This window comes from Nelumbo lutea, chromosome 4 (assembly GCF_056320005.1).
Source record: "Nelumbo lutea isolate HS-2025 chromosome 4, American lotus-T2T, whole genome shotgun sequence".
Classification (NCBI taxonomy): Eukaryota; Viridiplantae; Streptophyta; class Magnoliopsida; order Proteales; family Nelumbonaceae; genus Nelumbo; species Nelumbo lutea.
This window is the reverse complement of record NC_142687.1, coordinates 57,809,556-57,835,358: the sequence shown is the minus strand read 5'-3', so window position 1 is coordinate 57,835,358 and position 25,803 is coordinate 57,809,556. Positions and strand designations below refer to the sequence as shown.

The 25,803-nt window shown below is 40.6% G+C and overlaps 2 pseudogenes; both read right to left on the bottom strand.

Moving 5' to 3' along the window:
* Positions 1 to 212: 212 nt before the first annotated feature.
* Positions 213 to 10,787, bottom strand: LOC148860759 (uncharacterized; annotated as a pseudogene).
* Positions 10,788 to 11,810: 1,023 nt separating this feature from the next.
* On the bottom strand, positions 11,811 to 12,650 carry LOC148860758 ((+)-cis,cis-nepetalactol synthase NEPS3 pseudogene; annotated as a pseudogene).
* Positions 12,651 to 25,803: the final 13,153 nt, after the last annotated feature.

Sequence of the window (25,803 nt, the reverse complement as noted above, 5' to 3'; positions counted from 1 at the left end):
GCATTTTACATCATTCCAAGCTTAGCTTTCGTTGTTTCATCTTTCAAGGCAATTGCAACCTCCGATATCTTCTGAGCCGTTTCCTCGAACATCATAATGTTAAGCCGAACAACTTCCAAAGAGGTAGAGGCAAAAAGCTATTGAGAACAGAAAAGAAACAGAGAGGCAAATAGCAATTGAGCGACAAGATGCAAGAGCCCAGAATAATGCTTTCACACATAGCCACCATTAACGCAAATGGTTTTCCCATTAACCCAGTCACCAGCATCAGTAGCCATGCAAGAATCCAACAAGAGGGGCCACGTCTTGGGTCTCATCAAGTTAACTCAAAGGACACTCCTCAATCACCTCCCTCAGTTTCTCCTCTGCTTTCTCGGAAAAGAATCCGATGCCACACAGTTGGCAATGATTTCCCATCTCCTAGAGCTCCTTCGTTAGTGATGGTGCGCAATCCAACCGGTCCTAGCTGTCAATGATCTCGTCTCTGGCTGGAGCAGAAGGTGCCTGAAACGGGGAAGAAAGCGAGCATCTCCAGGGAGGGACCCGATGAGAATGCTCCAAAGCTCAAGTTAGTATCCTCAAAGGCAAGATGATAAACCAGATGGCACAAAGTTCACATACCTTGTTTTGGGGGGTAGAGAGTCTTTTATAACCACTTCGCGCACTCACTCCTAAGCTTCTGTCAGATCGGGTATGATTACCTCTGCACTTCGGCCAGTTCGGGTGTCCTCACCTCTGCTAGGGTAGAACCGCCACTGTTCTCTTTGTCGGAGCCATCTCTGTAACTGGAGATGGCGGTGGCAGGTGGCCGTTGAATTGCGGTTTGTCAAACGTCAAGCCCCAAGTTAGTCAGGTGCGCAGCCTCCAGATACAGACTCCTTCGGTGTTAGGTACGGTGCGGTTGTTCAGTTCGACGTCCTGGAGGCGAAGTGCTGGAGTGGTGTGCGAGGTGGTCTTGAGTTCGGATAGAGGTGTGGCCCGAACTGCCATGAGGCAGGCTATTGTCCCGAGCTGCTGCCTTTTCACATGTTGAGTGGTTACGAGGTCGGGCCAAATCTTCCTTCATCAATTGCCCCCCACTCCTTGTGCAAAGGGACTTGCCCTAGCGCGGGGAGTTCGCGAGGTGGCGGGTGGATTTGACCCGTACTTCGGACTGGTTTGACTGATAGCGCGGAGTGTGCATTCTTCCGGATTCCTCGAGCGCCAAAAAGTCAGGAAACGCGCTAATCCGTCTATAAATGCTGACAGACGTGACAGTGCGCGTTTATTTCAAAATTTAAAAAACGCGCCGCTGGGAGACGTGACAGCGGGCGTTACTTCAAAATTTTAAAAAACGCGTTGCTACGGTCTTTAACGCGGGGAGACGTGTTCCGACGCTCTTTCAGTTTTGAATGACGTGCGGCCTGTCACGTCTCGGTCTCAGAGGACATGTGGTCAGCGCGATTGCGGGCCGTTGGATTGGCTTTGATCAGAGCCGTTGGTTTTCGGATTCTGTGGGTATAAATAGTGGGGGACCCCAGTCGCTTTTCCTTGCCATTCTCCCGCATTTTGCTTCTTGAGCTCGCGTCCAAATTTTTTAGCTCACGTCCAAGTTTCCGTAGTTCGTTTGCCTTTTCCGAGTGAGTCTTCTTTCTTCCTGGTATCCTTTTCCTCCCGATGTCTAGCTCGGACAGCTCAGACAATTCTTTGAGGGGTTCAGATGCAGGTTCTACGAATCGAGTCGCATCCCTCGACAACCTTAGTGAACCCGAGGTAGACCTCGAGGAGGAGCTTGAACCTGTAGGCCGAGTCGCCTCTGGTAGTTTGGCGTCCTCCTCCCGTCAAGGTCGGACGTTAGACAAGTTTGGACCCTCGACAATGACGCCCGAGGGGCTTCAGTCCCTTATTACCCATTTCAACTTGCCTAGGGAGTACACCTACTTCATACCCTCAGGTTGTTTCTCTTGGGAACATGATCCTGATGAGATCGTTATATTCCAGGAGCAACTCGTGGTTGGGTTGCGCCTACCTTTCTACCCACTCGTTGTCGAGGTTATGAACCACTTTGGCGTTACTGTCGGCCAGCTTCACCCAAATTCTATTCGTAACTTGGTGGGGACAATCTCCCTATTTTGCGAGCAGATCTTGCCTTTAGACTTGGAGATCTTTTCTTCCATTCTAATGCTTAAGAAGCAAGCGGGTCCCCTTCTCGGGCGTAGGCAGGCGTATTACCTGTCTCCTCGCTCGGATTTTAAGCTTTTACATGATCTTTTCAACAAGGTTCCGACGTGGAAACGGGACTACTTCAGGGTGTGAAGTGCATTGGGGTGGCCGTTCCAAACCGGGTGGGGGATGGCTGCCCCAGATGCCGGTGTTACGCTTGATAGGGAGACGGTGAAGGGCCTCCGGGAATGGGCACGGCTTGGGCTAAAATGCCACCATTATCTAATGGAGGCCAAGCTCATCGAGGCCGGTCTGAGTTCGGGTAGGTTCCTTACTCAGAGGCTTGCCTTTTGTTTTGCTCCATTCTTTTGTTTTCCTGATGCCGAGCTCTTTTTTGCAGGTGTGATGGACTTAGAGAAGACTTGTGGTGGGAACCTGCTTCACGCCATGAAGAGGAGGAAGCGAGTTGCCAAACGAACTCATCCCGAACTGCCCCAAGATGCGGAGCCTGAGGTACCAGACTACCCGTCAGTGGATCCGCCCAGGGAGCCCGAGATGGCCCCTCTAGTGCAAGAAGCGGCAGGGGCCCCTTATGCCGGGGCTACTTACACGGGGGCTCCTGCTTACTCTGAGTCTGCTTATACGCGAGCTGGGCCTTTAGGCTCGGGAGCCCAAGGCGAGTTCAAGAGCGTGTTGTCACCGAACCACGCTCTTCAAAAGAGTAGGGAGGCCATTTATCCTGAGGAGGTCGCGGCATTGACCGAGCTCCCTTTGAACCAGGTAGCTTGTCATGCTACCACTCATGCCATGGTGGTAAGTTAGCGATTTCTTTGTCGAGCTCTTTGCTTTTATCTTTCTTGCTATCGTTCTTTTGATCATTTGTTATTTTTCCTTTTGGTATGTGAATTCTTCTATCCATGCCTTGGCGGCCCAAGTGGAAAGGAGCTCGAGACAGGCGCGAGCTGCCGAAGAGATTTCCCTCGCTGCCGAGGCGGCTTCCCGAGCTGCTGAGGCGGCTTCTCACGCTGCACAGGCCAGGCTGGTGAGGTCTCGGAGGGATACCGAGGCCATGGGAGTCGTGGTGAAGCACATGGCGGACCTGAGGCTGGACTTGCAACATCAGGTTGAATACCTTTAAGAGGATATTTGGGAGAGGACGGAGATCTTTTCTTAGGGCATCGAGGATAACAAGAAGAAGGCCATTGATGAATATATTGCCTCACCGCGCTTTGACGACCTGATGGTGGGATCGTACAGAAGGGGCTTTAAACTGAGCCGATGGATGATCCGGAATACGTACCCCAAGCTCGATATTAGTGCCATAACCACTTCGCGCATTACTTAAGAGATGGCCAATGCTGCCGACGATGAGCCGGATTCTGAGGACGAGGCAGGACCTTCGGGTGTCGTTGAAGTGCCTTCTGATGGTGAAGAAGTACCTCCTGGCCTGTGAGCTCGCTTCTGTTGTTGTTGTTGTTTTTTTTTTTTTTTGGAAATGTACACAAAGTATTTTGCAATGGAATGACTTTTCTTTTGGTTAAGTGTTGGTCACTCTTTCCTCCGAATTGGTCGTATTGCCGAACTGACCATATGTCGATGCCTCTATTAGTTCGTTGTTGGCGCTTTGCCTGAGCTTTTAGTTGGCATTTTTTACCTATGCTTGCCCATGTCGAGGTCCTTGTTAGCTCGGCATCCTATCCCTTAGGCTCTGGTAGCGACTTAGTCCACTTCGCTTGGTGATCTATAGGTAGTACTGTTTTAAGTTAACAACGTTCCAAACCCAGGGTACTTGTTTGCCCTCTAAGGTTTCGAGCTCGTATGCCCCCCTGAGCGCTCTCTTTACTCGGTAGGGCCCTTCCCAATTCGGTCCAAGTTTGCCCATGCCGGGCTCGGGTGCCATGATCTTACGGAGGACCAGGTCGCCGACGTGAAAGTTCCGCTTTTTTACTCTGGCATTGTAGTACCGAGCTACTCTTTGCTGTTAAGCTGCGGTTCGGATGTACACGAGGTCTCTTACCTCGTCCAATAGGTCGAGGTTGGTACGCAACTCATCTCCGTTTGTCTGATCGTCATATGCTTCTAGTCGTAGAGTAGGTATTTCGATCTCCGTCGGGATTACCGCTTTGGTGCCGTAGGTGAGGTTAAAGGGGGTCTCTCCTGTGGCAGTTTTTTTTGTAGTTCGGTGAGCCCATAGAACACTTGGTAGCTCGTCCGCCCACAACCCTTTAGCTCGATCTAGTCGCGCTTTCAGTCCGCAGAGGATAGCTCTGTTCATTACTTCTGTTTGACAATTTGCCTGCGGGTGCGCGATCGATGTGAAGTTCTGCCGAATCCCTATATCTTGGCACCATTCCTGAAACTTGATATCTTCGAACTGCTTGCCATTGTCGGAGATCAGTACCCAAGGTAACCTGAAGCGACATACTATGTTCTTCCAGAAGAAGTTCTGTATGTTTCGAGTTGTAACTGTTGCGAGAGGTTCAGCTTTTACCCACTTTGTGAAGTAATCTACCGTCACCACTAGGAACTTCCTCCCATCTGTTGCTAGCGGGAATGGCCCCAGGAGGTCGATCCCCCATTGCGCAAAGGGCCATGGACTGGTGAGGTACTTGAGGTCGGCGGCAGGCTGATGGTGGATATTGGCATGCTTTTGACACTTATCGCATTTTCTGATGAGCTCGACGGCATCTGCCTTCATCGTTGGCTAGTAGTACCCTTGTTGAAGTGCCTTTTGTGTCCAGCACACAGACCTTCATGAGTGTCGCGGAGTACGAGCTCGGCCTCAGTAGGTCACAAGCAACGCAGGTAGGGGAGCGTGTAGGATCGTCGGTACAGTCGTCCATCTATTATGACATATTTGGCTGCCTGGCGCTACACCCTCCTGGCTGCGTTGTGGTCCACAGGGAGGGTTCCATCTAGCAAGAAGCTCGCGAGTGGGTCGATCCAGCTCGGCTCTGCTTCATGGACGGGAGCGACCTCTTCTACCCCACTGAGAATGCTAGGCCGAGGTAAGTCCTCTATGTACACGGTTCTCATGGCAATGTGACTCATGCTGGCGAACCGAGACAGGGCGTCAGCCTCAGTGTTCTCTAACCTCGGGATTTGCCTAATGAAGTGTGATTGGAAGTTAAGCAGAGCCTCATTTACTTTTGCCAGGTAGGCGATCATAGTTAGCTCGCGTGCTTCGTATTTGCCCATAACCTGGTTGACCACAAGCTGGGAATCGCTGCAGATAACTATGTGTTTTGCTCTTACCTTTTGTGCTAGGTTCATCCTGGCTTTCAATGCCTCATACTCTGCCTCGTTGTTGGATGCCTCGAACTCAAAGCGTAGTGCGTATTCCAATTTTGTGCCACCCGGGCCGCGTAGCACTATTCCATCCCCGCTACCCTGCTGGTTCGAGGCGCCATCTACGTGAAGGATCCAGGGCTCCTCATCACAGTTCACATTTGGCCTAACCAGGAGAGATGCCACCCTGACTGCTACTTCATGGGGTTCAGACTCTATTGGCCTGCGAGCTTCGGGTTCACCCGAACTAGGGATCTCGGGCTCAACCGGCCTAGGGACTTCGAGGCTAAACGTGCACTCGGCGGTAAAGTCCGCCAAGGCTTGGGCCTTAATAGCAGTTTGTGACTTATACTGTAGGTCATACTCGCTGAGCTCGATGGCCCACTTCGTTAGCCGACCGGAAACCTCAGGCTTGAGTAAGACTTGCCTCAGAGGTTTGTCAGTCAAGACGATGACAGTGTGAGCCTAGAAATATGGGCGTAGTTTCTGAGCTACAATTATCAGTGCGTATGCCAACTTTTCTATCTGCGGGTATCTCGTCTCTACTCCCTACAAAATTTTACTAACATAAATAGATGGATCGTTGGACCCAATCTACTTTATTAATACCGAACTGACCACCTCATCGCTTGCCGAGAGGTACAATTCTAAGACCTCGCCCTCTTCGGGCCTGGTTAAGATCGGCACGCTAGCGAGGTAGTTTTTAGCTTGTCGAATGCGAGCTGGCAGTCTCGGGTCCATTCGAACCCTTTGCCTTTGATTGCTTTAAAGAAAGGCAGACAACTGTCTGTCGATTTGGACATGAAGCGGCTCAGAGCGGCTAGGCGGCCGTTTAGCCTCTGAACCTCTTTTACTTTTCGGGGTGGTCTCATATCTAGGATGGCCTTTATCTTGTCCGGGTTGGCCTCAATGCCGCATCGGTTGAAAATGTACCCTAGAAACTTACCCGATGTGACACCGAAGACACACTTGTTTGGGTTCAGTTTTGTGTTAAATTGATGCAGAATTCGGAAGACAGAATCTAAGTCTTGTATTAATTCCTGTAAAAATTGTGTCTTGACGTCCATGTTGTCTACATAATATTCTATTTTCGTGCCAATTAAGGGCCGAAACAGCTTATTCACAAGTCTTTGGAAGGTTGCCCCAGCATTCTTTAGTCCGTAGGGCATGATCTTGTAGCAGTGCAGGCCAAACTCGGTTATGAAGGTGGTTTTTTCCTCATCGGACTGGTCCATCCTGATTTGGTTGTAGCCTGAGTAGGCGTCCAAGAAGCTTAGCAACTCATGTCCCGAGGTCGCGTCCACCAGGCGGTCAATTTTGGGGAGGGGGAAGCAATCTTTCGGGCAGGCCCGGTTTAGGTCAATGTAGTCGACGCACATGCGTCACTTGCCGTTTGCCTTTTTTACCAGCACTGGGTTGGCTACCCAACTCGGGTAGTGAACTTCCCTTATGAAGTCTGCTGCGATGAGCTTTTTGACCTCCTTATCGACCGCCCTCCAACATTCTAGGGCTAAGTTGCGTTTCTTCTGTCTAATGGGTCTGACTACAGGGTCAATATTAAGTTTGTGAGTTATAAGGCTGGGGTCAATGCCGGGCATACCAGAAGCAGACCATGCAAAAATATCTAAATGTTGGAGTAAGAAACTCACCAGTTCAGTTCGTAGAGGTTCCTGGACAGAAGCACCGATTTGTAGCGTCCGAGCTGGGTCCGTAGTAGAAGTTGGGATTGCGATCGTTTCTTCTGTGGGCGCAACTCATTCCTCGCCTTGCTCTGTAGGTCGCTCCAGTTCGAGGTCGTCAAGCTGGTCGCCCCGCGCTACCCCCACACCGAAGTCTGTAGGAAACTTCATTGCCAAGTAATAGGTAGAGACCGCTGCCCATAGGACATGAGTGATTGGCCGCCCTATTATAACATTGTATGGGGAGGGGGTCACAACTACCAAGAAATCGTGATTGAGTCTGACAGCACAGGGCCATGTGTCGACTTCCACTGGTACTGTTATTTTCCCGAGGGGCCTGACTTCCTCTCCGCTGAAGCCTACCAGAGGAGTGTTTGTGGGTTTCAGCTCGCTTCTCTGCAACTGAAGCTGGTCAAATGCTGACTTAAAGAGAATGTCCGCCGAGCTGCCTGAATCAACAAGCACGCGCCTGACTTCGAAGTCGTTGATCCTTAATTTGATGACAAGGGCATCATCGTGGGGGTAGTGGACCCCTCATGCATTGTCTTCCGTGAAGAAAATCGGTTCCTCTGTTTTCGGCCTCTTTGGAGGGTTTCGCTCTTCTCGGGCAGCTTTGCGAACTGATGCCCGGGCTGCTGCTGAAGTGCAACCTGCGACTATCAAACCTCCCACTATTACGTGGATGGTTCCCCGAACTGGCCTCTCCTCCGGAGACTGTTTTTGCGGCAATTCGGCCGCCCTGCCGCTGGACTCGGGTGCACCCTTACTGTGATCCCCTTGCTGACCTGTCTTATTATTATTATTATTATTATTATTATTATTATTATTATTATTGTTATGTTGTACAAAATTTCTCAAGTACTCGCGACAGATGAGTCCCTCAATCTCGTCCCGGAGATTATTACACTGTTCGGTACTATGACTATGATCTCTATGGAAACTGCAGTACAAGTTTTTATTTCTCTCATTTGGGTTCCCTTTTAGGTGAGGTGGCCATTTCACGTATGGGGGCGTCTTTGATCGTCATCAAGATCTCGGTCCGCCTCGCGTTTAAGGGTGTGTAGTCCGTCCGAACTGCTAAGGGAGCTCGGAACGGTTGGCTCAACTTTGTCTCCCTGGTCGGGTTTTTTCTCCTATCAACTGGGTTGGAGATCTCGCCTTCCCTCTTCCTTTTCTCAATCCCGCTTTCGGTCCTTTGGTTAATCTCTTCCTCTGTTCTCATGAACTTATCCGCGAGCTTGAGGAATTCGGCTACGGCCGCGGGCTGTCTAGCTACCATGTGCCATTTGAACTCCTTGTGCATTACTCCTCTCTTGGCTGTCGTGAGCTGCACTGCAGGGTCCAGTCGCGATATCTGCAAGCACGCGTCATTGAACCGCTTGATGTAGCTCCGGATGGATTCTCCTTCCCTCCGGACAACTCCGAAGATGCTTTCCTCGGTTCTGGGGCACCACTTGCTGGTAATGAAGTGTGCGGTGAAGACCTGCACGAATTAGGTCCAGCTTCTTATCGACCTGGGGGCCTAGTTCCTGTACCAAGTGCAGGCCACCCCCCTGAAGGTGGTGGTGAAGGCCACGCACATGCACAATTCACTGGCCCTTGCTAGGTGCATCTAGGACTGGAAGGCATCGACGTGGTCGTTGGGGTCGAAGGACCCATCATACTTGTCTAAAGGGGGGAGTTTGAAGTCTCTGGGCATGAGGACTGCAAGGAGTTCTGATGAGAGGGGGGAAGGAACTGAGAGAATAGGGTCAGCTTTTACCTCGTCCGAGCTTGTCTCTTCTTTACCTCTGAGCTCGGGCAGGACACGAGTGGCAGTTCGGTGACTTCGTCGGCGTCTTCGTTGCTGAGTGGGCCTGGTACTGGCGCTGTTGGCCTCTATGTTGTCGAGCTCAATGGGCCCAGAGTGTTGGTAGTTCGCTGCTAGGACGCTGAATTGGTTCTCAGTGGGCGGGAGCTCAGGCTTGGAGTGCCAAGGTGCTGACTTGATTGGCGAGGTTCCCGATCCGCAGGCGAGCTGCGAGGCAAGGGAGATCCTTTCTCTCCGGCCCGGGGATGAGGCCTAGCTCTTGGAGGGGTTTTGAAGTTGGGAGGCTTCTCCTTGGTGAAGGCGTCTACCCTTGGGGGAGGGCTTAACCGGCTTCATAGCAGGGTGCCGAGGTGGAAGATGGGGTTGGTTCAGAGGAGGTAGTTGGGGGAACTGCTGCTGATAGTGATACTGAGAGAGGTGGTGCAATACTTGGTGCTGCTGGAACTACTACATTTGGGCTTGCATTGCCTGCATGCACTGCATCAGGTCGTCAAACTAGATCTAGCTAGTCGCCAGGGGAACAACAGTTGGTTCGGTAGAGGTTGCCTCGACAGGGAGAGGAAGGGGGACGTTCACAGCGGGTAAGTTTACTGGAGCCACTATTTGTGGCGCATTCAGGCTGGGGATCCCATCCACCGGGAGGGGGATGGTGAACTGTCCAATGCACACCACGGGGACTTGAAGTTGTTCCCCGGGGGCGTTCATCTCCGTGCTACGTCTGGCATTGCTGGAAGAAGCCATGAGTGTTGGGGTTTCTTGGAAAAAGGAGGTTATAAGAGTTTTAGAGGGAGGCTTTTAGAAGCGTTTCCCACAGACAGCACCAATTGATGGTGCGCAATCCGGTCGGTCCTACCTGCCAACGATCTCGCCTCTGGCTGGAGTAGAAGGTGCTTGAAACGGGGAAGAAAGCGAGTATCTCCGGGGAGGGACCCAGTGAGAATGCTCTGAAGCTCAAGTTAGTATCCTCAAAGGCAAGATGATAAACCAAATGGTGCAAAGTTCACATACCTCGTTCTTGGGGGGTAGAGAACCTTTTATAACCACTTCGCGCACTCACTCCTAAGCTTCTATCAGGTCGGGTATGATTACCTCAGCGCTTCTACCAGTTCAGGTGTCCTCACCTCTGCTTGGGCAGAACCACCACTGCTCTCTTTGTCGGAGCCGTCTCTGTAACTGGAGATGACGGTGGCAGGTGGTGGTGGCAAGTGGCCGTTGAAGTGCGGTTTGTCAAACGTCAGGTCCCAAGTTAGTCAGGTGCGCAGCCTCCAGTTACGGACTCCTTCGGTGTCAGGTACGGTGCGGTTGTTCAGTTCAACATCCTGGAGGCGAAGTGCTGGAGTGGTGTGCGAGGTGGTCTTGAGTTCGGATAGAGGTGTGGCCCAAACTGCCATGATGCGGGCCAGTTCGGGTTGTTGCCTTTTGTGTTTGTAAGGCTTAGGGTCCAAGGGAGAGCTCGGGCTCCTTGTGGGGAGTTCGGACCGTGGGTTCCTCTCATTGGAGCTTGCGCCTTAGGTGTGCCGTTGTCCCGAGCTGCTGCCTTTCCACGTGTTGAGTGGTTACGAGGTCGGGTCAAATCTTCCTTCATCAGTTGGTATCCTCACCATCATCTCCACCGCCGCCTTGGATATTGCGTAAGCTCCAAACCCCATCTGGTATGATCCGTCCTCCACCTCTATGTTTCAAGATATTGGCAGCCTCCCTACAACATAAGAACTCTCGAAATATTCCACAGTGCTATTTTGCTATGGTGAATTCTTTGGCATCAAAGACACACTAGGTGTCTCAACAACTGCTTCCTCTGCTAAACTTTTTGGCTCTACATCAGAAACAGACCCTGTTTGTGAGTTCTTTGGGGATAAGCTTTTCATTTCCCCATTAGGAACTCAGCCCCATTATGATTGTTCATCGCCAATCCACCGTCAACCGCCACACACCCAGTTTGGCCATCAATTGACTGCATCTGGATGGCCAACATTGCTCAACGGACCTCCTAGAGCTGGAAATCATAGTCTTTGTCTCCAATGTGTTGGCTCTAGAGAAGAGAAATGGAGCTCAAGAACTTGCAGCAAGGTGCCAAAATGGGCTTCAATGTGTATTTTAGCATTAGATTACTCTACCCATAGATGCTTCCCTCACCTTCTCAGGGGAATACTTCCTCTGTTCTACTAAGAAAATGGGTTGGTTATCACCCTTGGTGGCAGAGATACTTAGTGCTCCAGTTGCAAAAATGATATTCCAATCCAGAATAATGGTACTAGTCCAACTACAACGAATTCACCACGAGCATATCTTTTTTTTTTTATTATTATGCAATAAGAGGACCGGTTTTCTATTGTTTGCTTCATAGGGATGCTATTAGATTTTCCTCAGCATTGGGGTTTTATTTTGAAAATTTGAGGAATAATTGAGGATAAATTTGATATTTTACTTTTATATGTTAATGTTTATCGGTAATGTCCATAAATGGTAGTAGTACTTTAAATAATTTCTTAAACAATAGGTAAGATTTTGTTTATTTACTAAACCATAGGGGTAGTTTAAATATATAACCCTTTATTTTATGTCTTGATGCCTTGACGAATTCACCTTCTTGTTCTAATGTTTTCAATCCACCGTTGACCCGATCGATTGAATAGTTAGAACCATCACCTGGTCCTTGATTCTAGGTCCGATTCTATTCAGTATATATTATATATATATATATATATATATATATATATATATATATATATATTAAACATAATATATACATATAATATTTAGGGTAAATTACAAAGACCCCTCTACACTTTGTTTTGTGACAAAGACCCATTGTACTATGTGAGTGAGACAAAGACTCCCTTTCATTAGCTTTTTATTGAAATCCACCATTACAATATTTTTAATCGCCATACTACCCTCGTAATAAAAACATTGTTCATCTTCCCCGACCTCACGATTCCCTCCTCTCAACTTTGCCATGGTCGTCAGTGGCGTCATCCGTTCTGGATTCCAGACACAGCGAATTTTGGGAGAGAGGTCAATTAATTGACATCGGTGTTGCCAATGCCGACAGGGACACGTAGTTCACTCTAATCCCGTGCTTACCAAGATATCGATTGGCCGACCGCACCAGCCCTAGCACTGCGTGTTTCGACATAACGTAGTCGGTGTAGTTCTCGGCTCCATTGGTAGCAACCATGCTCACCATGCACACGATGCTCCCCTTGACGCCTGTATCCACCATGGATTGCGCAGCGTGCTTCACACAAGCGGCTATTCCCCAGACGTTTACGGCGAATAGATGATCACAAGCAGTTAAATCAAGGTCCAGGATACCCTGGTGGTTGTTAAAGATACCAGCGTTGCTGAACATGATGTCCAGGTGACCATAGCTATGAACCATCCGTTCCACCATGGACTTGACTTGATCTTCATTGGTGATGTCGTAGTGAATATAGATACACCTGTCTGTGCCAATAGATGCGGCAACCCGCTGGCCCAGTTCGTCTTGGACGTTGGCGATGACGACGACAAGGCAGACATGATCGACGAAGAGGCGTACAGTGGCCTTCCCGATGCCGCTACTTGGATTACCGCCGCTGCTGCTGTTCCTGTACCTAAAGCCATCGATGAGCATTTCTATAAAGAAAAGAAAACAAACAAGTACTTTATTTAGAGGGAATCATTTGTTTTGAAGGCACCAGAGTCAGTCAGACCCGCAGTCGCGTCCTTTCATCTTTGTTACCTGCCCGGCTACCCCCCCCCCCCCCTCTCTTTTATAGAAAGAATGGCGTGCAATGAGGAGGATTTTTGTAGTAATCGTCTCGATTTGAAACCGCAGGAAGCAGGAGGGTTGGTTGATCTCATCTGGTCCTCTAACATAGAGAATAGAAGATTTGTGGACTACTCGGAAGAAACGAGGATAACAGAGTTCCGACGTCGGTGGCTCATTTTCATCTCTGTCCTTTTACAAAAAGTTCTTCTCTCAATAGCTAAGCCCATGTCTTGGGTTGGCTCACTGTTTGAGAAATGGCTTAACCTTTTGTCAAGCAAACGCGATTTGGCCGTGCTCTTCCATTACCGTTAAGCTCTGCGTCATCTTTTGCTCGATGGTGAACAAGTTGACCCTGTTAGCTTTGAAGCTCCCTACAGTGTGTAGCTGTTGGTGATATGGCACACTGGAGACGTATAGGCTTCTCCTGAAACTCGCATATCATCTTTTCCCGATGCCGAGGGGTCCATTGTGCCCCAACAGTGCTCCCGCTTCAAGCTGTCATTCTCTCGCCATCCCCTTTGCCAGAGTACGGTCGGCCAGTCGGTATCAGAGTGAATTGTGTGTCCCCATCGGCGTTGGCAACACCGACATCAATTAATTGACATCTCTCCCCAAGTTCGCTGTGTTTGGGAATCCAGAACGGAAGACGCCACTCTCGACCATGGCAAAGTTGAGAGGAGGGACGAAAATCTCTTCCCTTTCTTTGTCGACGTCTCTTTCGTTGATTGGATTACTGCTGCTGGGGATTAAAAAATACTATTTCAATGGAAAGTTAAGGGATGGATTTTTCTCTCACGGTCATAGTACAAGGGTCTTTGTCGCAAAACAAAGTACAAGGGGATCTTTGTCACAAGACCCATACTAGAAGGGGTCTTGTGACATATATTACATTTACCCTAATATTTGTAGATACATATATTACATTTGAAAAATAATTATATATTTTTATTGATAAAATACTTGTTTATACATACCAATACACATAATACTTATATGTATATGTGTGTGTACATTTGTTGAACCAATGACCCATGAGCCAGAGGCAAAAATGGTTGAAACAACATAAACTTAGAGCTAATTTAAGGAATGAATGCAATGCTGTTTTAAATAATTAATCTTTATTTTAGTAATTTGTTGCAAAAATAATCTAGTAATTTGGATTAAGTATATTAATGCTTTATAATAAAAAATAAATTAATAATAAATACTTATTAAATATATAAAATTAGGCTGTACATATAATTAAATTAATCTATATATTAACTTTTTAGTCATAATTAAACTAATCTAAGCCCATGCTCGAGGTTTACAACTTCAGGTTAGGCTTGGGTCGATCCTCAACTAGACCCAACTTGCCCAAATTGCATCCCTAAGAACAATGTGACATTTGTAATTGGATCGAACCAAACCAAGTACAACCCATGTGTGCATAATTATTATTGGGTTTTAAATTGTTTTTAGATAAAAATTGTTAATATTGAAGCTGAATAAGATATTGGGGATGGGCTAACACCATTGTTCATGTTAATGAACAAAAAAAAAAATCAAATCAAATCAAATCAAAATAAAAGATCTTGGGCCAAATTTTGATAGTGTATTAACAAGTTTTTAAGGTTGCTTGGCCTAGCTTGACCCACACCCCAAGCCTAGTAATATTTGATTGGGCCTATGAAAAGGACAAGCTTACCCATGCTAGTTATAAAGTTATGATTTTTTTACAAATTAAAATATTTATTTAATTTTATTATATATATATACATAAATTTCTAGCCGTAATTAATATAAAATTTGCTATCTAAATATTATATAATAATATTTACAATATATGTAACTTCTAAGTCGAGCTTAAGGGTTGCTTAGCTTAGGACCTGCTCACTAAGATTGTCAATTGACTCCAAAAGTCTGATACCCGATTACTCTTCGAATCCATTAATTTCATATTTGGATGTAAGAACTTGCATCCAATTAATAATTGGATTGGATGTGGATTAATTTAACCCCATCGAATCTAATTAAAATTTGAATCCAATAAAAATTGTTATTTTTAGTATATATGTAGTATAATTATGTATACATATAGATATTATGTATAATTATATAAAGTTTATAATTGATAAATTTAATATTTTATGTTTATTACACGTATATACTTTAAATAAATAGTTTTATTTTTATATTTTTCTAATTTGTTGGTCATTTTAAACAAAATAAGATGGTTGTAGACTAAATTCGAATCTAATTCAAAATTTGACATAATAATTAGATACAGATGTTGATGTAGTTAGATGCGATCTAAATTCAATTTGTTTACAACCCCACTACCCACATTATGTGTTGATATGGTGCAAATCCAAGCTAAACCTGTCTTAGAAGAAAATAGTTGTTTAATCCCAAAAATTTGTAGGTCTAGCCGTGTTGGGCTAAATTATAAGCAATTAACCCTAAGTAGGAGTCTTATGACATTTTTAATTGGGCCTTTATTAGTTTTATTATTTTAATTAATTTTTAATGTTTTTATATGAAATTAAAATGGTTTGTTTTATTACTTTTTTTAATTTTTATTATTAATTTAATTATCTTATTAGTATTAGTTATTCTTAAATAGAATTCAATTGTATTTTAAATTTTAATTTATGAACTACTAGTTTTATTAATTTCTTAATTTTTAACAGTTGGTAGATACAAAAACTTGTTAAAATTTAATATTTTTATTAACTTTAGAAATTTTTTATTAATTTTGGTTATTAGGTTTCAAATATAATTTTCTAAGAATTAACCAATTAATTAGAATTTGACTATGAAACAAAAACTCTCTCTCTCTCTCTCTCTCTCTCTCTCTCTCTATGAAATACGCTAATAATGGAAGAAGTTATAGAAATGTGGTAAAATATGCTAAGAATGGAAGATTCCTATAGAAATAAATGGAATTCCCTCTCTCTCTCTCTCTCAGTATTTTTAGGTGATTTAACTATTTATGATATTTTAGTAACTAATTTTAAACAGATGTTTCTTTATAGGCTAGATCCGCACCAACCTTAATGTATTGGGCCCAAGCTTGGCCCTGAAATTTGTAGGTTTGATGTAGGCCTAAGCACATGCCGGATTGAAATGATCACTCATAAGCAAATTGCTTTTCGTTTATTAGATTATTGAGAGGAGAGAGTATAAAATAGAAAGAAAAAGAGTCAATGAATTTTAATCAATTTAATAGAGTAATTAAGAAAATGGAGAATTAGTGGAGTAAGTTGTTTGAGGAGAGAGAGTTAATGGAATGAATAATGAGGAGAGATAATCAAAGGAGTTGATGATAAAGAGAAGAAAGATAGTTAATGGTGAGTTAACGAGGAGATGTGAAAGTGTAAAAGAGCTAAAGTTGATTGGTTACTTGAGTTATTTTGTTCATTTTTAAAAATAAATGAGGAGAGAGAGGGAGAGAGAGAGAGAGAGAATGAAATAATGATTAATGAGGAGATATAATCAAAGGAATTGATGATAAAGAGAAAGAGAGCTAATGATGAATTAATGAGATGTAAAAGTGTTAAAGACTTAAAGTCGATTGGTTAATTGAGTTATTTTGTACATTTTTGAAAATAAAAATTAAAAAACACAAAATAGATAAATGGTAGGGGATGGAGAGGCTTGCTGACATGGCAGGCCCAACTTTTATATATAGATATAGATGTGTTGGTAGGGCTCATACCAATTTATTCATGTGTTCATGTAACTGAACCCCACACACCATTTTTTTAATGAAACGTACAACACTCTATATGTTACATGTATTAACTCGTGAAAATAAATACTTAGGCAGCATTTGGCAAGTCTTTTCATGTGGTTTTCTGGGCTTCGGTAAGCTTGGAAGATCAAAAATTGGTCTTTCTCCATTTGGTAACCAAAAGCTAATAAGACCCAAAGAAAGGGAGAATCCATAGATATGAACCAAGTTGCAATAAATGTTTTCTCAGCTAGTGAAGATTGAAAGTTCACCAAAAATGGTTACAAATACCTAGCATTTTCGGAGGTCCCATGCGTGGTGTCACTGGCCCAAGGAAAGGGTAAATAGAGAGGACAAGCGAGAGATAACAAAGAGGAAGGCAATGATTTATGAGTCTTATAACCAATAAATTTGAATCCCTTTAGTGGTAAGGATGGAAATTTCTACCATACCTAGTGGGTATCCACCCTAGTAAATTTGGGATTCTACAGGTACAAATAGGGTACGGTATTAGGCTAAATCCAACCCTCCTCACATATTATTTGAAAGCATATAAACTTTATGTATTAGGTGTTGAATTTAATTATTTTGAATTTTATGTAAAGGATAATTGATATTTTATGTTTTTTTTCTTAATCAAATACTTGGAACTTTCATTATTTATTTGTGTTAATTTACTTATTTATTGCTTAGACATAACAAGAAATAATGGGAAACTAGATGTGGATTCTAAACCCAACTCACTCCTCCCCTTGAATGAGGGTCAGGGTTTTGCATTTTCATGTGCGTGAAGTGTTTGAAATCTCAAAATCCAAACCTGCCCCATTGCCATCCTTATTCAGCAGTTGAGATGTTGAGTTGAGTCAAGTATATCAGAGATATCAATGCGTTTAGAGTGCTTCTTTGGCCTTAACAGACTTTTCAAAAAGTAACTCTTTGAAACGAGATCACATTAGCACCCCACATGCACATCTCAACATGCATTGGGAACATCTCCCATACTTGTCCTTGTGAGATGTTCCCAATACATGGTTGGGATGTGTTGCTGGTGCACACCTTATGGGGCACCAATGTGAAGTCCTTTCAAACAGGCATTCTTAAAAAGTGAGCACATGTACTGGTTGCGCCCAAGGTTCAAAGTAACGGAAACGCCAAGTGTATTGGAAAGACAATTTCAAGATACGTATTGGGATACGCCTTGGATACGCATGCATATTGGAGAAAAACTAAGATACACTTGGAAACACAATACATACTTTAATAAATCATAAAAATAAATCAACAACACTAAATATAAGACCTTAGTGAGGTGTATATACATTAAATTAATATATTTTAATGGTTTTATAAAGAAATATATTATAGCTAATTATAATTTCATTAAAAATCCTATGTTTAACTATAATTTATAAATTATAATTCTTAAGTTTTAATGTTTTATGGGATGAGAAAAACCCAACTCTCCTATCCAACCATAAAACATGCATTGGTACAACTTCTTTGTGAAAATATAATTAATAATTATTTATTGTTTGAATAATAATTATTTGTTATTCATTTCTAAAAATTATAAAAAATAAATAAACATTATATAATATATTCAAAAAATAGTTATTAAAGAAGAAATTTCACTTGTGGATATGATAGATCATCCATAGAATTATAATATATTCAATCATTGTGATCAAATGATAAAATATAATTAATTAATTAATTAATTTTAAATCTAAAAAGTACAAAAAAATAATTAGTAAAGAAGAAATTTCAATTGGTCTATGGATATGACAGATCATCCATAGAATTATAATACATTCAATTGTTATGATCAAATGATAAAATATAATTAATTATTATTTATTTTTTATTCTAAAAATATAAAGAATCAAAAAAATATTAAAAAAGAATTTCAATTGCTCTATAGATATGATAGATAAATCCATAGATCTAAAACATACTTAGTCTTTATAGGTAGATAAAAAATTTACATTTTCAATTTTTTTTTTAATTTATATTTTCCCCAAGTTATGAATTTTTTTTTTAATTTATAGGAAGATATTAAAGAAGATTTTTTTTTTTAATTTACATGGTAGTTATGACAACTTTCAAGTCAAATTTCCCATAAAAGAATTGAAGGCAAAACCATAAGAATTTGATTTCATTGAGAATTCTTGGTGCAAAGGTTCCACCGCTCTATAAATCTACTCCTCACATGTTAAGTTCTAGGAAGGGGGATCTCAAAAACAACAAAGTACTCGTAGGACTTCAAATCCAACACTCCTATGAAAAACATGTTATTAATTATTGTGAAGTACTAATACTTTGATATAAAATCACACATATCTTAAACTTAGGCAAATCATGGTATAATGCATATAATAATTGTAAATAGAGAGAGGAGCATATTGTGACAAGTGTAAAAATGACAACACCAAATTAACATAACTGATTGCCCAATTGTTAATCTTGTCAAGCTTCAAAGATAGGTTAGAGTTGCAAATAAAGCATGTAATACCCAAATTATCAACCAAAAGTGTATACTTAAATAAAACAATCAAAATTGAACAAAAAATATTATTAAATGATGAATTTAGTAGCCTATTTTATATTTTTAAACTTTTTTAATGTATACATTTTCAAACTTTAAACATTTTTATAAATTCTAATGACTAAATGCAACCTATGCATTCCATTGAAATGATATTTTCTAAGAAGATATTGCCCATGCACGTACCCGTTACTAGATTTATTTATAATAATAAATAATGATTTATTTATAATTTTTAAATTAAAAATAATAAGAAAATCACAAAATAGACCCTAATGCAGTAAACATTTTATTAAGATTCTTGATTATAACTTTTCCACTCAAAATCCCCCTTTCTTCATATCATATGATAAAATTTGAACACTCCAACACTCCCTTCAAGCTAGCACTAGCTTGCCTAGAAAGAAACAACATAACCTTGGTAGTAACACAGACTAGTCTTCCGAAGCAACTCTCGAAGAAAGACAATTTGAAACATCCAACAGCAACAAGCAACTCTTACACCATACAAACAATGATGCAATATGCTAGAAAACATTCATTGTGGCAGGAGAAGTCGTGTACCATCTTAATTGTTGGGATGCATGTGTGAGTGATTATATCCACATTACAAAAAAAAAAAAAAAAAAGAGGTGCAAGGTATAAGGTGGTTGTGTTGGTGACCTAGACTCTATAGTCGACAAGGAAAGGAACATAAGGAGAAACAAGGGTTTTAGAAACTCAAGAGGTTGCAAGGGAAAATGGGGAAGTTGATACGTTAGAAGTCCCTCCCCCCCCCACCCCCACACACACACACACACCCTAAAGGGGAGGATTCCCTATTTATAAGACAAGCATGTGGAAATTCCAAAATATTCCCAAGGCATTTAAACACATATCTCTATGCTGATTCATCAAGGACCTACATTAGATTCAAGAGGACCAAATATTGGCCTAGAAGCTATCATTGTCACCCTCTAAAAACCTTACCACATGTCGCTTATGGAGAGACTCTACAAAGTGTGTGCTATTTAAAAGAGGCATGTTGCAGTCCATAAGATCATGCCTTGGTCAATCACTAAGTTTGTCTACATTCCACAATGGGTAACCATGTCCAACTAGTGACCCATAGTATCTATTTTGAGAGTCTTGCAGACCTGGTCACCTTTGTTACAGTCGCCAGTCCACAGAATTGCTTCGTGAGTTTACCCTCTTCCAGGTGGTTATTGCCTGCAACCCAAGTATAGTATGGCAACATTTTCTTCAAATGGAATGAGTATTGCCCCTTCAATCATCAGGAACCAATGTTGTGAAAATCTTACGATTTAAGATTTGAATCATGAATCCCAAGGGTTTCAATTCAAATTTAATGTTTGAATCCTTTTCTACAAAAATGTTATGATTTTTGTTTGAATCCTATAATTTGATTCATAAGATCTCATGATTTATATGATTCAAACGAATTCAATTAATAACTAGTTCTCTACTTTATCATTTTTTTTTAATATTTTGTTTTGCCATGGGAGACTTTTTTTTCTTTAAACCCTTACTAGAAAATGATCTATTTATGTTATTTAAGACTAGAAATTGTTTATAACAAAAAATATTAGAATTGATTTTATTTTCCATCATATGTAGGTTAAGGAGCCATTGTATATGGATTTGCTTCACTTTCAAGTCAAATTTGATTATATCATCTTAGGTTTCTATTGTATAGTATAAATTGTAAACTTTGTTGTTTTAGGTACATATATGGTAGATATAAATTAAAAATAGGGCAAAATCACTTTCCTATATATATATTTAGCCATTTAATTATATTTATATTTAATTTTTTTGACAAGGTTGTAAAAAATAGAAATAATCTCACAGTTTACGATATGATTCATGATTCAATTTGGTTCAACTTGCTCTATGATTTATGATACAATTATTATTTTCAAAACATTGTCAAGAACACCACCATGACGTCTTGCAATACTGCTTCCCAATCTTCCAATTTTATCACCATCATGTTTTGCATTCCTTCAAGTAGCCTTCGTCCATCAATTTTGAGTAGAAGGCTACATCACTCATCCCCTTTACATCCTTCTCCTTCCCCTTGTGAGTTCCTAATTTTTGTCTGTCCTTAGAGACCTTCATCAAAGTAGTAGCTGACTTGTCACCCTTTCCATAAGCATCTCCCCCATTCATAATCATCTAAAGCCTCTACAAACTTCAGCTATCCTTGTCATCCTTTTCCTTTTGGAATGCAGAACATTTGCTTCTTACCATTGTCGAACAGCTCGCACAACTGAATGAAATCCATGTTATTATTTCTTTTCTCCATAACGAATCTTTTCCTTTGCAACTCAAATTCTGCCTTTCACTTGGATTTAGTTATTGCAAAGATAATGGCATCTATGAAACCTTTGAGCCAGGTTGAGGCATCTCTACTTAGAACCACTACCAATCTTTTTCCTTCTATTATTTTTATTGTCAGACCTCCACTTATTTTTTCCATCTGAAACCTTTTCCTTTCCACCATCAAAACCTTCCTCCATTAGTCGCCAATACAGCTCCATCCCTCTCATTTTTGTCTAGTTGGTCATTTTGTTAACTTATATCCAAACAGAGAAGTTAAGAACAAGGTTCAAAGTATCGAAAACGTCAAATGTATCGGAAAAACAATTTTAAGATACGTATTGGGATACGCCTTGGATATGCATGTGTATCAAAGAAAAACTAAAATATGCATAGATATGCTTGGAAACACTATAAATAATTTAATAAATCACAAAAATACATAAACAACACTAAATATAAGACCTCAATGAGGTGTATACACATTAAATTAATATATTTTAATGGTTTTCTGAAGAAATATATTATAGCTAATTATAATTTCATTAAAAATCCTATGCTTAACTATATAATTTATAAATTATAATTCTTAAGTTTTAATGTTCTATGGGATGAGAAAAAGCCAACTCTCCTATCCAACCATAAAACATGCAATGGCACAACTTCTATGTGAAAATATAATTAATAATCATTTATTGTTTAAATAATTATTATTTATTATTCATTTCCAAAAATTATAAAAAATAAATAATCATTATATAATATATTCAAAAATGGTTAGTAAAGAAGAAATTTCAATTGTGGATATGATAGATCATCCATAGAATTATAATATATTCAATCATTGTGATCAAATGATAAAATATAATTAATTAGTTATTTATTTTTTAGTTCTAAAAAATAAAAAAAATAATTATTAAACAAGAAATTTCAATTGGTTTATGAATATGATAGATCATCCAAAAAATTATAATATATTCAATTGTTATGATCAAATGATAAAATATAATTAATTATTATTTATTTTTTAATTCTAAAAATATAAAAAAATATTAAAGAAGAAATTTCAATTGCTCTATGGATATGATAGATAAATCCATAGGTCTAAAACATATTTAGTCTCTATAAGCAGAGAAACAACTTATATTTTCAAATTTTTTTGTTAATTTATATCATGGTTTTCAAAACCAGACCGACGGACCGGAAACATCGGGAACCGGTACCTAACCAATTCCGTTTTTCCCCCAAACTGTTGATTTTGGTCAATAAACTAATGAACGAGCCAGTTAACTATTCGAATGGTTTTGACCGTTTTTCCGTTTTTTTTTATTTTTTATTTTTTTGTCAAAATAGGCTGGTCGTTCGAACCAATAACTAGATCCCTGACCGGTTCGGTCAACAGTTCAGTTTTAAAAAATATGATTTATATTTTCCTTAAATATTTTCATGAAATTTTCATAAATCTATTGGTAACACAAAAAAAATGTGATTTTTAATGTAAGAAATGTAGATCAACATAAATTTAAACATTCAAGAAAAAAAGAAATCACTTGATATTATAAAAGATTGAAAAAATTTACCTATTTTTGCCATTTTTTTCAAAATTTGAAAAATCTTTAAAAAATTAACGATTCACACTTGTTTCTTGCAAAACTTTGCAAATCTGGCACTCTAGGAATGAAGTTTGGAGTTTTAAAATCATTTGAGGGTGAAAGAAGGCTTATTTCGAGGAAAAGAAGCTTGTTTTCTTCTTTTAATTTTTTTTTAGTTTTTGGTCTATCTTTTTGATCAATACGCTATCGATACGCACGATACACCCTCGATACACCCCCAATACACCCGATATGGGTCCAATACACATGAAAAAGATGAAACGTCCGATTTCCATGCATATCTTGTATCGATTTTTAAAAGATATGATCGGGCGTATCGTATCGAAATTTTAAACCTTGGTTAAGAATTGGGCAACTACTGAATGGCATTTGAGTGTTTCTTTTCAAGTGAGAAAATTAAACGCAAGTTTCTATTTGTTTACTTTTTCCTTCGAACCAAACACAGCCTAAGTAGTAAAAAGGGCAAAGATTCTTGAGAAAACTTCAATGCTTGAAGGAGAAAACTAAAGAATGGAACACCTTTGGGAGATTTGAGGAAAAGAAAGCCAGATTAATTTCAAAGATTTAGGATATAGATAGGAAAGAAGAGGAGAGTTGCCTTAAAGGTGGAGAGAGATTTGATCTATGCAAATTGAAGGCAAGATTTTAATTTTAAAAACCGACCCATAAGCAGAACCATTTTGGCCACCGGTTTCTAGGTTAGTGGTTTGATCACTCAAATCAAATGATTGAAACATTTCAACCATTAAAAATTTAAAACCATGTTATATCTCATCTTACCCATTGGATTGGAATATTAGGGTAAAGACAAGGTTTAAAATATCGACCGTATCGGCATGTATTGGTTTTGTTTTTTATATGTTTTTTTTAACTAGTTCAAAGGGGCCGATTTAAGGCCAATCTACCCTCTAAACCACTTGCCAACCCGAAACACCCCTTGTAGGGGCATATCGGAAAGGCTCCGATACGATATGTATTGGCCGATACATAACAAAATTTTGATCCTTGGGTAAAGATGGATACAAAAGTTATAAGGGGGTTAAGAATGAGAATGAAAAGAGGTTGTCAGCTAAGAAGATGAAGAAGAAGAAGAAGAAGAAGAAGAAGGTGGTCTATAGATGTAATGGCGATAGCCAAGGTTTGAAATTTTGATATAGGTTGATACGCTCGGTACTGTTTTTTTATTTTTTTCGAAATTAGTTTAGAGGGGCCGATTTAAGGCCGATCTACCCTCTAAACCGCTTGACGACCCAAAACACCCCTTGTAGGGACATATCAGGAAGGCTTCGATATGATACGTACCAGACAGTAGGTCCAATATGTAACGAAATTTTGATCCTTGGTGACAACAATGATCTACATTAGCAATGGTGACGACGACAATGATATGATCTCTCTCTCTCTCTCTCTCTCTCTTAATCTCAAATCAATGATTATGTGAATGATTGAATCTAAGATCTTTCTTACAAATCTCAAATCTATCGGACCTCTTTCACATCTCTCGACTTGGAGATCTCTCTCTCTCTCTCTCTAATTTTATATGTGAGATTCATTCTCTTTTTCTCTGTTTAATTATTTTATATTGCACAAAACCTAGAAACACATATTCAAATGGCACCCAAAAACAAAAGAAAATAGAGATAAAGAGAAACAAGCAAAGAGGACACCCAAATTTACATGATTTGGCTTATAGCTTATGTCAACAAGTGAAGAAGTAGTAGAAATCCACTATGTAATTTGTAATAGAGAGGAATGCAGAGTTGTGCACTCACAACCTAAATCACAAAAAACACTAAACCCCAAATACACCCAAAGTCTCACTCTTCTCTCACAAGAAAAAGACTAAGCATACAAGAGAGAAAAACCTCCAAAATACATAATTCTTCCACCACAAACCACTATGAAAATTTTCCTTCAAGTTTTTCTCAACTTAATTTGGAGTGGGTCCATGAAGCCGGTTGCAAAAAAGAATTCAAGGATAACCATAACAAATCCCCACCTTGGCTTGGCTTCAATTCTCTCAAGCATCACAAAATAACAATCTTCCTCTATCTTCTCCAAAAAAAAAGAAAGCCCTAATGGGAAAACTCAAATACTGCAAACACCAATCAAATTCAAGCAATGCTTGAACCACAAGAGGAGACTTTGTTAACATATCATACGAGTTATCTACAGTACCAATCTTCTTCACAATGATATCTCCTTGTTCTACAACATTACAAACAAAGTGGTACCTTACATCAATGTGCTTCATCCTCTTGTGGTACATTTGATCTTTGGTCGGATGAATAGCACTCTAACTATCACAATAGACAACAATCACCTTTGGACCCAAACTAAGCTCATTAAACAAACCTTTAACCAAATAGTTTTTTTAACTGCCTTAGTTACTGTTATATACTCAACTTTAGTAGTAAATAAAGCAACTGTAGACTGTAAAATAGCTTTCCAACTAACAATACAAGTACCAATAGAAAACACATAAGTGACATCCTATCAAGATCACCTGTATACTTTGAATCAACATAATCCATCAAACTACCACTACTCCTCCCAAACTCCAAACAAGCATCTTATATTCCTTTGAAGTATCTGAGAATCCACTTCACTATCTGTCATTATGTCTTGTTGGGACATGACATATATCTACTCAATACACTAATTGCATGTGAAATGTCAAGTTGTGTGAAAACCATAACATACATAACACTCCCAACTACACTGGAATAAGAGACATGTGGCATATATCTTTCTTCTTCATCTGTTTGTGATGATAAATTAGTTAAAAGTCTAAAGTGGGTTGCAAGAATACTTACTAGTTTAGCATCTTTCGTGCCAAAATGCTTTACAACCTTCTCAACATACTTCTATTGTGTCAAATACAACTTTTCTACTTTTTTGTCCCTTCAAACCTCTGTGCCAAGAATTTTCT